Below are 14,659 nucleotides of genomic sequence, written 5' to 3' on the forward strand. Positions count from 1 at the left end.
TAGCTTTGCACAGACACTCACGTATTTATCTAACTGAACATATTTGTATAACAACCTCAGATGATATTATGGGATTCATTGAAATGGCCATTCCCTCCTGTTGACTTCCTCCTTCAATCAAAAGAAACAATGCAGAGGGGATGCCTAAGCACCTACCATGTGCCAACTCTAAACTAGGTACTATAGAATTGATTATCCTATCTAATAAAAGAGTGATATGCAAATTGACCATCACTCCAATACACAAGATAGCTGCCCCCATGTGGACACAAGATGGCCAGCAGGGGAGGGCAGTTGGGAGGGACCAGGCCTGCAAGGGAGGGCAGTTGTGGGCGATCAGGCCAGCAGGGGAGAGCAGTTGGGAGGGACCAGGCCTGCAAGGGAGGGCAGTTGGGGGCAATCAAGACTGGAGGGGAGGGCAGTTAGGGGTGACCAGGCCAGCAGAGGAGGGAAGTTGGGGGCAACCGGGCCTGCAGGGAAGGGCAGCTGGGGGGGACCCAGACCTGCAGGAGAGAGCAGTTGAGGGGACCAGGCCTGCAGGGAAGGGCAGTTAGGGGTGATCAGGCCTGCAGGGGAGGGCAGTTGGGAGGGACCAGGCCTGCAAGGGAAGGGCAGTTAGGGGTGACCAAGCCTGCAGGGGAGGGCAGTTAGGGGTGACCAGGCCAACAGAGGAGGGAAGTTGGGGGCGACCGGGCCTGCAGGGAAGGGCAGCTGGGGTGGGGGGGGACCCAGGCCTGTAGGAGAGAGCAGTTGGGGTGACCAGGCCTGCAGGGGAGGATAGTTAGGGGTGACCAGGCCTGCAGGGGAGGGCAGTTAGGGGCAATCAAGCTGGCAGGAGAGCGGTTAGGCATCAATCAGGCTGGCAGGGGAGTGGTTAGGGGGTGATCAGGCTGGCAGGCAGAAGCGGTTAGGGGCAATCAGGAAGGCAGGCAGGTGAGCAGTTGGGAGTCAGCAGTCCCGGATTGTGAGAGGGATGTCTGACTGCCCGGGCCTAAACAGGCAGTCGGACATCCCTCGAGGGGTCCCAGTTTGGAGAGGGTGCAGGTTGGGCTAAGGGACCCCACACACACACACACCCGTGCACAAATTTCGTGCACTGGGCCTCTAGTGACTTTATAATACAAAAACAACAATAGAATTTTTAGAGAATAATTATAGTATGAGGTAACATTTGATAAAGTCCAAAGACAAGATACAGATAAAGGTTAAGGAATAATAGTCTTTGTTAAATTCGGTAAGCCAAGACCTATGAAGTTGGACCCTGAGAGCTCAGAGCTCCAAGGAGTTCTCCCAGAGAGAAGGGCGGCAACATCGCAGCTGTGTGAAGAGCTCTGTGTTTTGCCTTCTCCTTGGAGTCTTTCCTTTTTTTCCACAATAGCACCCAGGAGTATTCTGCTCACTTCTTACAATCCCACAATGGCCACCCAACATGTCTTCTGTGTCTTGAGCAGAGCAAGGATAGGCTGGTATGTACAAAAACAACCTCAGGCCCTAGCTGATTTGGCTTGGTGGATAGAGCGTTGGACTGCGGACTGAAGGGTCCCAGGTTCAATTCCAGTCAAGGGCACATGCCTGGGTTGCAGGCTCGATCCCCAGTGTGGGACATGCAGAAGGCAGCCAATCAATGATTCTCTCTCATCATTGATGTTTCTATCTCTCTCTCCCTCTCTCTTTCTCTCTGAAATCAATAAAAATATATTTAAAAAATAAAAAACAACCTCAGTAACCACCAACATGGGGGAAAAGCAAAGGAAAATATAAGAGCAGAAATTGATGGTCCAATATCCAAAGCAAACATTTGTGAGTATCCAAACATCAATAAAAGCTTCAACACACACACACACACACACACACACACACACACACACACACAGATTGTACATAAAGCAGCTATCATAGTGCCTGAAGAGTAAGAAGCCTTGACAACTCGCTGTAATTATTTCTTCAGAACAAGCCTAGGCAGGGGGCGTATTGTACAGGCAAGGAAACTGAGGCTCAGAATGATCAAGAGAACTACTCAAAGTCACAAGGTTGGTTATGGAGACAAAATTCCAATCAGTGTCTGGTAGACTATAGAGTCTGTGTTTTTTGCATCACACTAAGCTGCCTGCTTAGCCTGCTGTACTCCCCTACACATGCAATAGATTTTTCTTCTGATCAATATTGGCTATTACCTTAAGCTATGCCTGCTAAATATTGATTTCCATGAGGCTTCAAAATGTTCACCTCCAATTCACGGACGCCGGCCTAGCTTCAGAGGGGAAGATGATCCAAAGTAAATCCATATTCTCTGTGTTTTGGTCTGTTTTGTGTCTGGCCCAGTTTCTGGACGCCTCCACCTGAATTACTCCCATGAGCATCCTAATCTGGCAATACCATGGTGGCAGGGGAGAAGCACAACACTGGGAACTATATACATACAGGTTGCCCACTTTCACTGAAATTACCAAAAGAGGGCATGGAAATAATGAGAGATTCTATTCCAAGACCTATCCTGCCCAGCCAGTGTGGCTCAGTGGTTGAGTGTTGACCTATGAACTAGGAGCTCACAGTTCAATTCCTGGTCAGGACACATGCCTGGGCTCCATCCCCAGTAGGGAGTGTGCAGGAGGCAGCTGATCAATGATTCTCTCTCATCATTGATGTTTCTATCCCTCTCTCCCTCTCCCTTTCTCTCTGAAATGTACCACAGTTTACTGACCCAGTCATCTGCTGATGGGAACCTAGGCTGTTTCCAAATCTTAGCTATGTGAATTGTGCTGCTATGAACATAGTTGCATATATCCTTTCTGATTGGTGTTTCTAGTTTCTTTGGATATATTCCCAGGAGTGGGATTACTGGGTCAAATGGGAGTTCCATTTTCTGTTTTTTGAGGAAACTCCATACTGTTCTCCACAGTGGCTGCACCAGTCTGCATTCCCACCAGCAGTGCACGAGGGTTCCTTTTTCTCCGCATCCTCGCCAACACTTGTCGTTTGTTGATTTGTTGATGATAGCCATTCTGACAGGTGTGAGATGGTACCTCATTGTTGTTTTGATTTGCATCTCTCGGATAATAAGTGACTTTGAACATGTTTTCATGTGTCTCTTGGCCTTCCTTCTGTCTTCTTTTGAAAATATTCTGTTTAGGTCTGTTGCCCATTTTTTTATTGGATCATTTATCTTCCTTTTATTAAGTTGCATAAGCTGCCTGTACATATATTATTTAAAAAAAAAAAAAAACTGTCCTAGTCCCCACCGTGTAAGACCGAAACAGCACTCTCAATTCCCAGCACAGAAGACAGAGCACAAACTTTGGTGTCTGAACCAGGAGTTAGAGCTTTGGAGCTGAGAAATCTGTTTTCATGTCTGCAAAAGGGATTGCTATGAGGATTCAAAATAGTAAGTGTAACTTGCTCAGCCCATTGCAAGGTAGGCTGAAAACTTACTATTGTGAATATTTGTAATACACAGGAGTAATATTGTTTTAGCGCATGGACACAGGGAGCAGCAGATGCACCTGGAAAGTCCTTAATGAATTGTATGGGCTCTTGAGAACCAGCTCCCACATGGGTTCTTTCCCTTCAGCACGGGACCATGTACAGGCAACTGAGACAAACCATCAGGGCTTTCACAACGCGCATGTGAAAGACACAGTACCATCTCCCACTCCTTGAGGGGCCCCCAATCTTCTGCTGAATGATGAGTGTGGGTGTCGGTAATGAGGCAGAGTGGTGGGAAGCGCTCCATGTTAAATATCCTAATCCCAGCCGCCATTCCCAGGGCCCCCGAATCCACATACCCGGAGCTGAAGCAAATGAAAGAGACGAGAGCCAGTAATAAGTTAACAACCCACTTCGGCAATGACTGCATTCGTTCTCTTGAGCAGCTACTTAAGTTCTGATGGTTCCCGCTCATTTGCCAGTGTGTAATTCTAATCAGAAGAAAAGTCCTTAATCATAGCGACATTACAGAATCTTCTATTCTGAACCTCGCAGGACTCCTAAAAAAGTCAATACCTCGTGTTTGCTGGCCTCTGCATTTATTACAGTGGGATGACTCCACAGACTGAGTCTTCACCCTTTCAATCATCTTCCTCTCGTAGCGCAGCAACAAATCAATCTCTTGATTCAGCCATTAAATAGATCTTTGACCAGGGGTCATTTATTTAAACTCTACCAGCCTCCATTTGCTTGGTTGTAAAATGGGGATAAAAATGAGTCCTACTTGCCCAGCCGGTGTGGTTCAGTGGTTGAGTGTTGACCTATGAACCAGAGGTCACAGTTTGATTTCCAGTCAGGGCACATGCCCGGGTTGTGGGCTCAATCCCCAGTAGGGGTGTTGCAGGAGGTAACCGATTAATGATTCTCTCTCATCACTGATGTTTCTATCTCTCTGTTCCTTCCTCTCTTTTAAATCATTCCTACTTCAATGGGTTGAGCAATAAAATGAGCATTTCTGAAATATGTCCAGTATTAGCCTGCTGTCTGACATATAAGGGCTCAGTGAATTTTAACTGTGGTTCTTATTTATTTTTATCTGCAGAGGAGACTCTACAAAAAGCGTTGCCATCAATTCCTTCCTTCCCTGTGAGTGTGTGCTACTTCATCCATTAATTCTATTATCCCTCCTCTTGAGTCAGGGCTGGTGTTGTGATTTTCCTGATCAATAAAATGTAGCAGAAAGGATGCCTGGCAGCTTCCTCTTCCTCCCTGGCACTTTCTTCCTTTACTTGCTGTAAAGGAACTTGGACTAGACAACTGAATGATGAGACACCACAAGGAAAGGGAAAGGCCACATGGAGGAACACTTGAGGCACCAGACATCTGAGTAAAGCCCTCCTGGGTCTTCCATCCAAGCCCAGCGCCAGCTGAAGGCATTGTTAGGAGAGCCCCAACCCAAGCAAGACAAGTAGAAGAATCTTCTTACTGAGCCCCAGCAAAACCCACAGCCAACCCATAGATTCATGAGAAATCATAAATTATTATACAGATACTTTTTGTAAATCCATTTATTGTTCTCTTCTACTAGACCATGAGCTTCTCAAGGGCTAAGACCACAGATATAATCAAAGTTATATCTGTATTGCCAGTTCCTAGCAGACAGAAATCTGAACAAATTCATATACCAGTAAACCAGCGGAGTGAGTCTGTGAGTGGCTAAGGTAGAGTGCTTGAACAGAAAGCTACTGAATGAATTCTTTCCTATTTCTTTTTTATTTCTCTTTTTCTTTTCTTTTTTAAATTGATTTCAAAAAGGAAGAGAGAGGGAGAGGGAGATAGAAACATCAATGATTAGAGAGAATCGTTTATCGGCTGCCTCCCATACGCCCCACCCTGGGGATCAAGCCCACAACCCAGGCATGTGTCCTGATCAAACCATGACCTCCTGATTCATGGGTAGATGCTCAACCACTGAGTCACACTGGCCAGGCTGCTGGTCAACATTTTACATGGATCCTTTGAAATAGGGTAGACAGGGAAACAAAAAAAAGATCAAGTATATGACCCTCCAAATTTGAGTAGATGATAATGAAACCCAGTGCCAGATGTTCTTAGCAGCTTTTGCTCTATTTTTCATCATGTGAAAAGTCATGCCCTCCCCAGTAATTTTTGTTAATTCCCAAGGACCTTATATTCTGACTGCCACTCCTTGCTGCAATTTCCTGAATTCTCTGAGCTCTTGTTCCTGATTTTAATTATGCCAGATGTTCATCTACTGAGCCTCAAATATCTTTCTTACATCATCAAATATTTATTGAGTCTTTCAAACGTGAATGTAACAAAACACAGTTGCTGTTGTCTAGGACATACGATCTAGTGGAGGTGACGGGAAAATTAATAGGCAATTCAACACTGTGCTAAGTGCTCGAGTGCTCCTGCAGGAAAATTAGAATGTGCTCTGTAAACACCTCATTCTGGGGGTGAGCTGGGAGGTCAGAAAAAGCTTCCCGGGGAAGTAAGTAGCAGGAGATACCTACATCCTTGCTACTCAAAGTGTGGTCCGTGAAAATAGACAAAGCCACAATTATAGTTAGAGATTTCAGTGCCTCTCTGCCAATAATTGATAGAATAAGTGGACAGGACGTCAGGAAGGGTCCTGTGTTCCAGAAGCGATGCCCAAGAGGTCACAGGACATGAGAGAGGCCAGGCCCAGTGGTTCCTTTATACCAGGGGTGGGGCCTGCGGAATCATTTGGTCTGGCCCTGCCAAGGCATTAGGGATAAGTTAATTAAATGCTTGACCAAATATAGCAGTCTAATTTTTAAGCTGATGATTTTGAATGGCCCAGAAATGAGGTTATAAATATTCAGATGGCCCTTGGCAGAAAAAAGGTTCCCCACCCCCGCTCTAGACAAACAAAGATGTGGGCAGGGTTGGCAGAGCCCCGTGTCCTCAGCATGCCACGGAAGTGGTGGAGGGCCACCGGAAGCATCTGAAACAGGGACTTTTAAAGATCCCCTGGGAGAATGGAAGACCAAGGGCCAAATGTCCCCTCAGCAAATCCCAAAAGTACAACATGTGTAACATGCAACATGACTCTTGGGGCAGGGGGGTAACATTACCACCAGCCTGTCAAGATGTGGGCTTAAAATAGAAAATGTTTGTTTTTAAAATAAAGGCTTATTTGTCTCACATCTTTGTGGACTGAGATTCATACTTCCTACATATATACATGCTGCGTTATTAATGTTAAATCCAGAAGAAACTATTTATGTTGGTTTTCTCTGGGGAAAGAGACGGGGGAGGGGAGAGGGAAGCTTTTTCTTCTTTTCATTTTAAAAACAACAAACATATTTTTAACGATTTTTAGAGAGGGAAAAGGGGAGAAGGAGAGAGAGATACATCGATATGAGACAGAAACGTCGATCAGCTGCCTCCCCCACGCACCTGGACAGGGGGCTGAACTTGCAACCCGGGTATGTGTCCCAACCAGAAAGCAAACTGGCAACCTTTAGGCGCACAAGACAATGCTCAACCACTGAGCCACACTGGCCAGGGCTCTTCACTTTATCTTATGTCCTTTCCAATTAACATATACCATGTTAGAATTTTCATATTTAAAAAGTGTAAACAGTAGAATATTGAGACACGTCTATATTATAAAAAATAATCGTAAACACAATGCAAAGCAGAATGAAAGGGTTTAACAGGGTCTTGGGTACATGGCCTTATGTGGCTTGGCATTTTGTAAAGTTTCTATGAAGTTAAAATAAATATGTGAGGGAGGGTGGGGTGAAGAGGTGGGGCACTGGGGCAGTGAAAATGCTCTGTATGATATCAGAGTGGCCGATAAATTTGCCCAAGCCTGTAGAATGTACACCACCAAGAGTGAACCTAATGTAAACTAGGGGCTGTGAGTGACGATGATGTGTCAGTGGTGGTTCGTCGCTTATAGCAAACATGCCATTCTGGGTGGAGAGCTGATAGTGTGGGAGGCTGTGCATGTGTAGGGGCAGGGAGCATGTAGTATATGGGAAAACATCGGTCCCTTCTGCTCAATGCTGCTGTGAACCTAAAACTGCTCTGAAAGAGTCTTTAAAAATAGAGTTTTAAAATTTAAATTAGATATGACATACATTTTACTCCAGAATACATCCATTTTTGTTCTAATTTATAAAATTTTTTAAATTACTTTCTGGTATTTATGGAAAATAAAGAGCATTATAACCTGATGAACAAAAAGATAGATACAGAAGTAGTAAAGCATCAAACAGACTGTCAAATTACAGCGGGAAGACTGGGGATTGTTGGGGAGGAGGGGGAAAGAGATCAACCAAAGGATTTGTATGCATGCATATAATCACAACCAATGGACACAAGACACTGGGGGCGGAGGGGGGGGGGATGAGGCATGCGACAGGGGGTAGGGGAGGCTGGGGGAAGGTCAATGGAGGGGGGAAGAAGATATATGTACTACTATATGTAATACTTTAAACAATAAAATAAAATTTTTTAAAAATACTTTCTGGTAAAAATCACCTCATTCTCTTTCAAAAGCAGAATGGGGACCACTGAGGATCCAGGTAAAACACTCAGCCCCTGAAGCATCCTGCAGGGAGCATTCCTACATGTTTACCACCAGATGGCAGCATTGGCCCACAGATGCAGCAACTGGCGGGGTGGGGGGGGTGGGGAGGCAGGATGGTTCAGAAAACATCTCATCTCCTAGGAGGCAGTCCTTTCCACAGGTGCACATACCATCTATACAGGTGTGGCTACTTAAATCACACACACACACACAATGGCCAAGCTGAGAAAAGTACCCGAACCACCAAATCTCAAAATTCACAGGGATCCTGTATCTGTTCCTTACTTCCTTTTTATTTTTTAAAATATATTTTTATTGATTTCAGAGAGGAAGGGAAGGGGGGAGAGAGAGAGAGATAGAAACATCAATAATGAGAGAGAATCACTGATCAGCTGCCTCCTGTACGCCCCACTCCAGGGACCAAGCCTGCAACCTGGGCATGTGCCCTGACTGGGAATCAAACCGCAACCTCCTGGTTCATAGGTCGACGCTCAACCGCTGAGCCATTGCTGCCGGGCCTTACTTCCTTTCTTAAACACAGAAGTCACTAAAGAAGTCACACCTTAAATAACAGAGTCAATGTCAAGGTATATTAGCCCTTAATGTCACCCAGGGCGCCATCGGTGGGGGCTGCACTCTGCATAGCCAGGAACGTCGGGAAACCACAAACAGATGAACCACTGATGCTGACCGAGCGCTTCCCCGAGCCAGGCACTGGGAGGTAACTGATCCCCTTATTTCACTCCAGGTAACTGGTTTTCAGTGCGGCGGCAGCACTTCCCCATTGTCATACACTACCTAGTGATAGACAAGACCCCTTCTCTCCACTATCACATTATTGTACTTTTTATCTACCTTACTGTAGCTTTTCCTACAGTACTGGGGGACAAGAATATCCAGTCCTCTGAAAAAAGGTTAGTGTTGGCAGATCCCCCAGAACTATTCCTGCTTCAATAGTATTTGGACAGAACAGACCCAGGGACGCCCCTTCTTCCAGCCTCCAACCACCTCCAACCTCTTTTCCAGTCGCCACCTTCAGAACCATCTGGGTCACCCTCGGCCTCCGAGACCAACCAACACCATTTTTTTTAGCTTAACTCCTTATGGCCGAGCAACCACGAGCTCCCGGGTTCATCAGAAGTATTCACCGAGGTGGAGGCTACGGTCAACCGCCTGGTCACCCTGCGTCTGCGGGCCCCTCCACCTACCTCTCTCGGGGCTTCTATTTCCACCGCTACGGTGTGGTTCTGAAGGGCGTGGGCTCCTTCTTTCTCCAGCTGGCAGAGGAGAAGCTCAGGGTGCCAAGCGGCTCTTGAAGATGCAAAACCAGCGTGGCGACCGCGCCCTCTTCCGGGACGTGCAGAAGCCGCCCCAAGATGAGTGGGTGACATGCAGGACGCCAGGGAAGCCGGTGTGGTCCTGGAGAAGAGCCTGACCCAGGCCCTTCTGGACCTGCAGGCCCTGGGTTCCGCCCGCACAGACCCTCATCTCTGTGACTTCCGGGAGAACCACTTCCTGGGTGAGCAGGTGAAACTCATCCAGAAGATGGGCCACACCTGGCTCTTTGAAAGGCTCACCCTCAAGTAGGAGCCTGTGGAGCCCAGAGGCCTTTGAGGGGCCCTCTGCGTCCCCCTGGTGTCTGGCTTCTGCCTGATCTTCTCCCTGCAACCACTAAGCATCCTTTTAACCTCCCTAGAGCCCCCTCCCAGGCTGTGGACCAAATGGAAACAATAAAGCTTATTACAGCAAAAAGAAAACATTAGTGTCACTTGGGGTTTTTCCTTTTGCAAACAGGATCCAGTTGACTTAAACAAAAAATTTTGCCAAATGCTAACAAGACGTTTTCCTACTATAGACAAGTCATAATTAAATGGAATGAAGTGTGGAATTCTAGTCAATAGGAATTCTCACGGGTATTGCATAAAATGCAGCTTTCTGTAATCACAATAGCACCTAAATCGGCTCATCATCATGTCCTTGATTGGCCAAACCTACAGAAAAGTTTTATAAGAGTTATTTAAACCAAATATTTGAGAACATGCCCAGAATCAAGCTCTCAGCAGGATGAGGCCAGAAGCCTTTTTCTGTCTTCTAAGCAGCCAAACCCAGGAAGAGGGACGGTCTGGAATCTGGAAGATTTGGCTTCTGCTTCTGCCTAAACCAGGAACTCAGTCTTGATTAGAAACAAGTTGTCTTCCTTATCGAATCCTGCCTTCCTCCTCCTGGAAAGCGAGGAAGTGGAGCTGGGCGGTCTCTGGGCTCTCACGCAGTGTGAGAGCGTCGTTTCATTCTGCATCAATGGCATCTAAAGGCAGCTTTTTTTTTTTTAATATACTTTATTGATTTTTTACAAAAAAGAGGAGAGGGATAGAGAGCTAGAAACATCAATGAGAGAGAAACATCGATCAGCTGCCTCCTGCACACTCCCCACTGGGGATGTGCCCGAATCGAACCCGGGACCCTTGAGTCCACAGGCCAACACTCTACCCACTAAGCCAAACCGGCCAGGGGTAAAGGCAGCTTTTGGTCTAGCAAATGCAAGGTGTGTCCGCACAGCCTTGTGCAGCAGCCAACCACCTGGTCCCGAGAGGAGGGCAACAGCCTTTCCAGCCTCCAACAAGCGATAGCTGGAGGGGAAACCGCCCGAGCCCATCGGGGTGTTTTCAAGGAGGCCGCACCATATCCCTATTCGGGTCAATGCCCACACTGACGTCAGCCTGACTCTTTTGTTGTTGTTGTTGTTGTTAACCCTCACCCGAGGATATTTTTCCATTGATTTTTAGAGAGAGTGTGGAAGGGAGGGGGAGAGACAGAGAGAAAAACATGGATGTGAGAGAGACACGTCGATTGGTTGCCTCCTGCACGCACCCCAACCAGGGCCAGGGATCGAGTCTGCAACCGAGGTACGTACGTACGTGCCTTTGACTGGAATCAAACCTGGGACTTTCAGTCCGACGGCCGATGCTCTACCCACTGAGCAAAACTGGCTCGGGCATCGCCCTTCCTCTCGGGGAAATGCTCTGTCTCCAGTTTGGGGACAGTCTGTGTTCGCTAAACCAATGGCTTGAAAACTCTGTGGTCCTGGTATTTTCTTTTTTGATAATTCAAAAATATCAACGATAATCCTCACTTACGTATGTGAAGGCATTTACTTCAACCCACAAAAGCGATGAGAGCTACACCGGGGCCAGACACAATGGCTGAGATCCGTGGTCGGCAAACTGTGGCTCGCGAGCCACATGCGGCTCTTTGGCCCCTTGAGTGTGGCTCTTCCACAAAATACCACGGCCTGGGCGACTCTATTTTGAAGAAGTGGCGTTAGAAGAAGTTTAAGTTTAAAAAAATTGGCTCTCAAAAGAAATTTCAGTCATTGTACTGTTGATATTTGGCTCTGTTGACTAATGAGTTTGCCAACCACTGGCTTAGATTAAGGCAGGGGAATAGCCTCAAGTTGGAAGTTCAAGTTTGTTCTTACTTTTGTGGCTGTGTCAGGTCCTTAGCATGATTCAAGCATAACTTATGAATGTGTACACTGGCTTCTACTTCTCCAAACCATATTTAGGAGGAGCTCAGATCCTCTTAACTATTGAGCACAGGGAATCTCTCCCCAGCACAGCTTCCAACCTTGGCTTTGAGGCACCTGACTGCACACCCCTCTCCCTACCCTCAATATGGCCAGTTCAGTGCGGCCTGGGGCTTGTCTGAATCCCCTCCGTCACCCTCTCGCGGTTGCACACTTGCCGGGTGAGGAATATAGAAGACCTGGTTGGCTCTGACTCTTTTGATCTGTGACCTTCAGCCAGTCACCTGACCTCTCTGAGACTCCGACACTCTCTTCCTCTGTGCAATGGGGCTAATAACCCTGCCATGCAAACTGCATCAGGCTGCTGCTGGGACATCTCTCCCCGCTCCCCAACTTGTGCTGTAATATCTGGGAGCGTCTTGACTTTGTCTGACTCTCTGTACCTCGTTCTCTGGTGTCTTCCAACCTTGACAAATGCTGCTCCTGCAACCTGCTCATTCTTTTACTGCTCATTCTTCTAGACTCTCTTTTGCTGCTCATTCTTCTAGACTCTAGAAGAATGAGCAGCAAAAGAGTCTAATCTAGACGCCAATGAACAGTCTTCTCCTCCAGGTGATTTTTCTTTCTTTTTTTTTCTTTTCCAAGAATAAGAGGATTTTAAAAAATATATTTTATTGATTTTTTTACAGAGAGGAAGGGAGAGGGATAGTGTTAGAAATATCGATGAGAGAGTAACATCGATCAGCTGCCTCCTGCACACCCCGTACTGGAGATGTGCCCGCAACCAAGGTACATGCCCTTGACTGGAATCGAACCTGGGACCCTTCAGTCTGCAGGCCGACGCTCTATCCACTGAGCCAAACCAGTTAGGGCCAAGTGATTTTTCTTGACATCACAGGCTCGATGTCTCCATTCTGCACTCCTCTGTCGGTGGCACGTGTATCTACGTTTGTCACTGCACTTCGTGGACACGAAATCACTGTTCCCACCTTCAAAATGCTTACCATGTTCTTTGGTACTTGCCCTTTTCTGCCATGTCCCCCGAAGGTGGCTAACTCTACTCTAGATGCTTAACGGCTGTTGAGAGTGAAGGCACAGGGGAAGCAGGAGGTACCAAGGCGGTAAAGAGACCCAACAGGTATGTGTGGGTGCAGCATTGGCATCGTCCGCGACATGGGAGGAGGTCTGCATCTGCCTCTCTGTCGGCGGGCAGATCCTGCAAGGCTGCCTCCAGGGTTACATGGAGGGGATCGGACTCTATCCTGAGGGCACTAGGGAGCCTCCGGAGGGTTTTAAGCGAGGAGATGTGAGGGCCATATGTTTTAGAAGGATCCTGCTGGCTGCTCTATGGGGAATGTCCCCGAGAGGCAAGACTGGCGTCAAATGGTCCAATGAGGGGCTATTGGTCTGACCAAAGAAAGGGCTGGTGGTGCGGCCATGGGGATGGAGAGAGGCAGGTGGTTTCTACTTCCTGTGGTAGTGAGAGATCGCTGGGGCTAAATGCTGGCGCTGCCTCTCCCTGGCTATGAACTCTGGGCACCCACTTCAGCATCACTGTCAGAATTAATGAGGAACTAAATATCTTGGTAGTAGTATTCCAGACACGTTCTGGAGGTGAACTGGGGTGTAGGGGAGGTGAGGGAGAGCTGATCAAGATGACTCTTGGATTTCTGGTTTAAGGAAATGGGTAGATAAGTCAGAAATGACTCAACGATGGGCATGTCAGGTCTTGAGAGAGGTGGGAGGAGGACCTGCTTGGGATCTGGGCATGGAATATGTTCAGGCCCTCACATCTCAGCCTGGCCGGCTCTGGATCCCGGTCCTCACCCCCGTGGGCAGGGCAGGGTGGATCCAGCATAGGCAACCGGAATGGGTGGGACTGACTGGAAAAAACAACAGTCCAACTATCTGAAAGGTGAGGTCCAATCAGAGGTGCTCTGTGTGACCCTGGATAAGTCACCTTACTGTCTGGGCCTGAGCTCTCACACGTGTGAATGGGGGAGACAACTGTGGGCAGGCCTGGTCTCCCAGACACTCAGAGCTGGGAAATTCAGGTGACGGTGTTGAAACACCTCCTGTTCCTTTGAGGTCCCACTCACCTGCTCCCTGCTCCCTGTCACCTCTCCTGGTTCCCAGCCCGGAGCCAGCGCTCTCCACTCTGGGCTCCTAGAACCTCCACTTTGAGCACTGGCGGGGCTGCGTCTGGCCCCTGCCCACCCCACAGCCCCTGGAACGGGCTGGCACACTCAGGCGCTCCCTGCAAGCAGCCAGCACAAACCCAGGGCTCGTCCCAAACTTACGGCTCTGCTGTCACGGGATTGCAGTCCTCCAGGTGGAAAGTCCGAGCGAGCGGCAGAAGAAAGGAATCCAGGCACACCCAGGGGCTGCACGCGGGCAGCCACAGATGGACACCATCACAAAGTATTTTTTAACCATTTATTAAAATCCTTATCGTGGAAGCAGGTGGTGTCCTCTTCCAGTAGTTTCACATACACAGGAAGTTGTTTTGAGACACTTTTTGAGCCAGCCGGCCGGGGGAAAGGGTCATTCTTTAGCGTGGAATGGCTGTTGTTGGAATTATTCAACTTCTAGAATCACAAATTCATTCGCTTTTTCCTTTAAATGTAATTCATTCCCGTGCACACAACACTGCACTGATCTGACCACCGCAGGCCTGTCATTAACAACCACGGGTTACTTATGCTTACTAAATCTGGCTCTGTTTTTAGACATAATTGGCTAATCTCACTTAATCCTCACCCGTGCCCACATGAGACCTTGCACAACAGAGATGAGGAAACATTCGTGAAAGTGAGGTGGCCCGGCTGGCACGGCTCAGTGGTTGGGCACGGACCTATGAACCAGGAGGTCACGGTTCCACTCCTGGTCAGGGCACATGCCGGGGTTGCTGGCTGGATCCCAGTGTGGAGCGTGCAGGAGGCAGGTGATCAATGATTCTCTCTCATCATGGATGTTTCTATCTCTCTCTCTCTCCCTCTCCCTTCCTCTCTGAAATCAATAAAAATATATATTTTAAAAAGAGAAAGAAAGTGAGGTGATTTGCACTTAGGGAAGCATTGGGCTGAAGATTGAGGGTCGGCCACCTTGTTACTGGCTTTATGATG

Source organism: Eptesicus fuscus, chromosome 21 (assembly GCF_027574615.1).
Source record: "Eptesicus fuscus isolate TK198812 chromosome 21, DD_ASM_mEF_20220401, whole genome shotgun sequence".
Taxonomy (NCBI): Eukaryota; Metazoa; Chordata; class Mammalia; order Chiroptera; family Vespertilionidae; genus Eptesicus; species Eptesicus fuscus.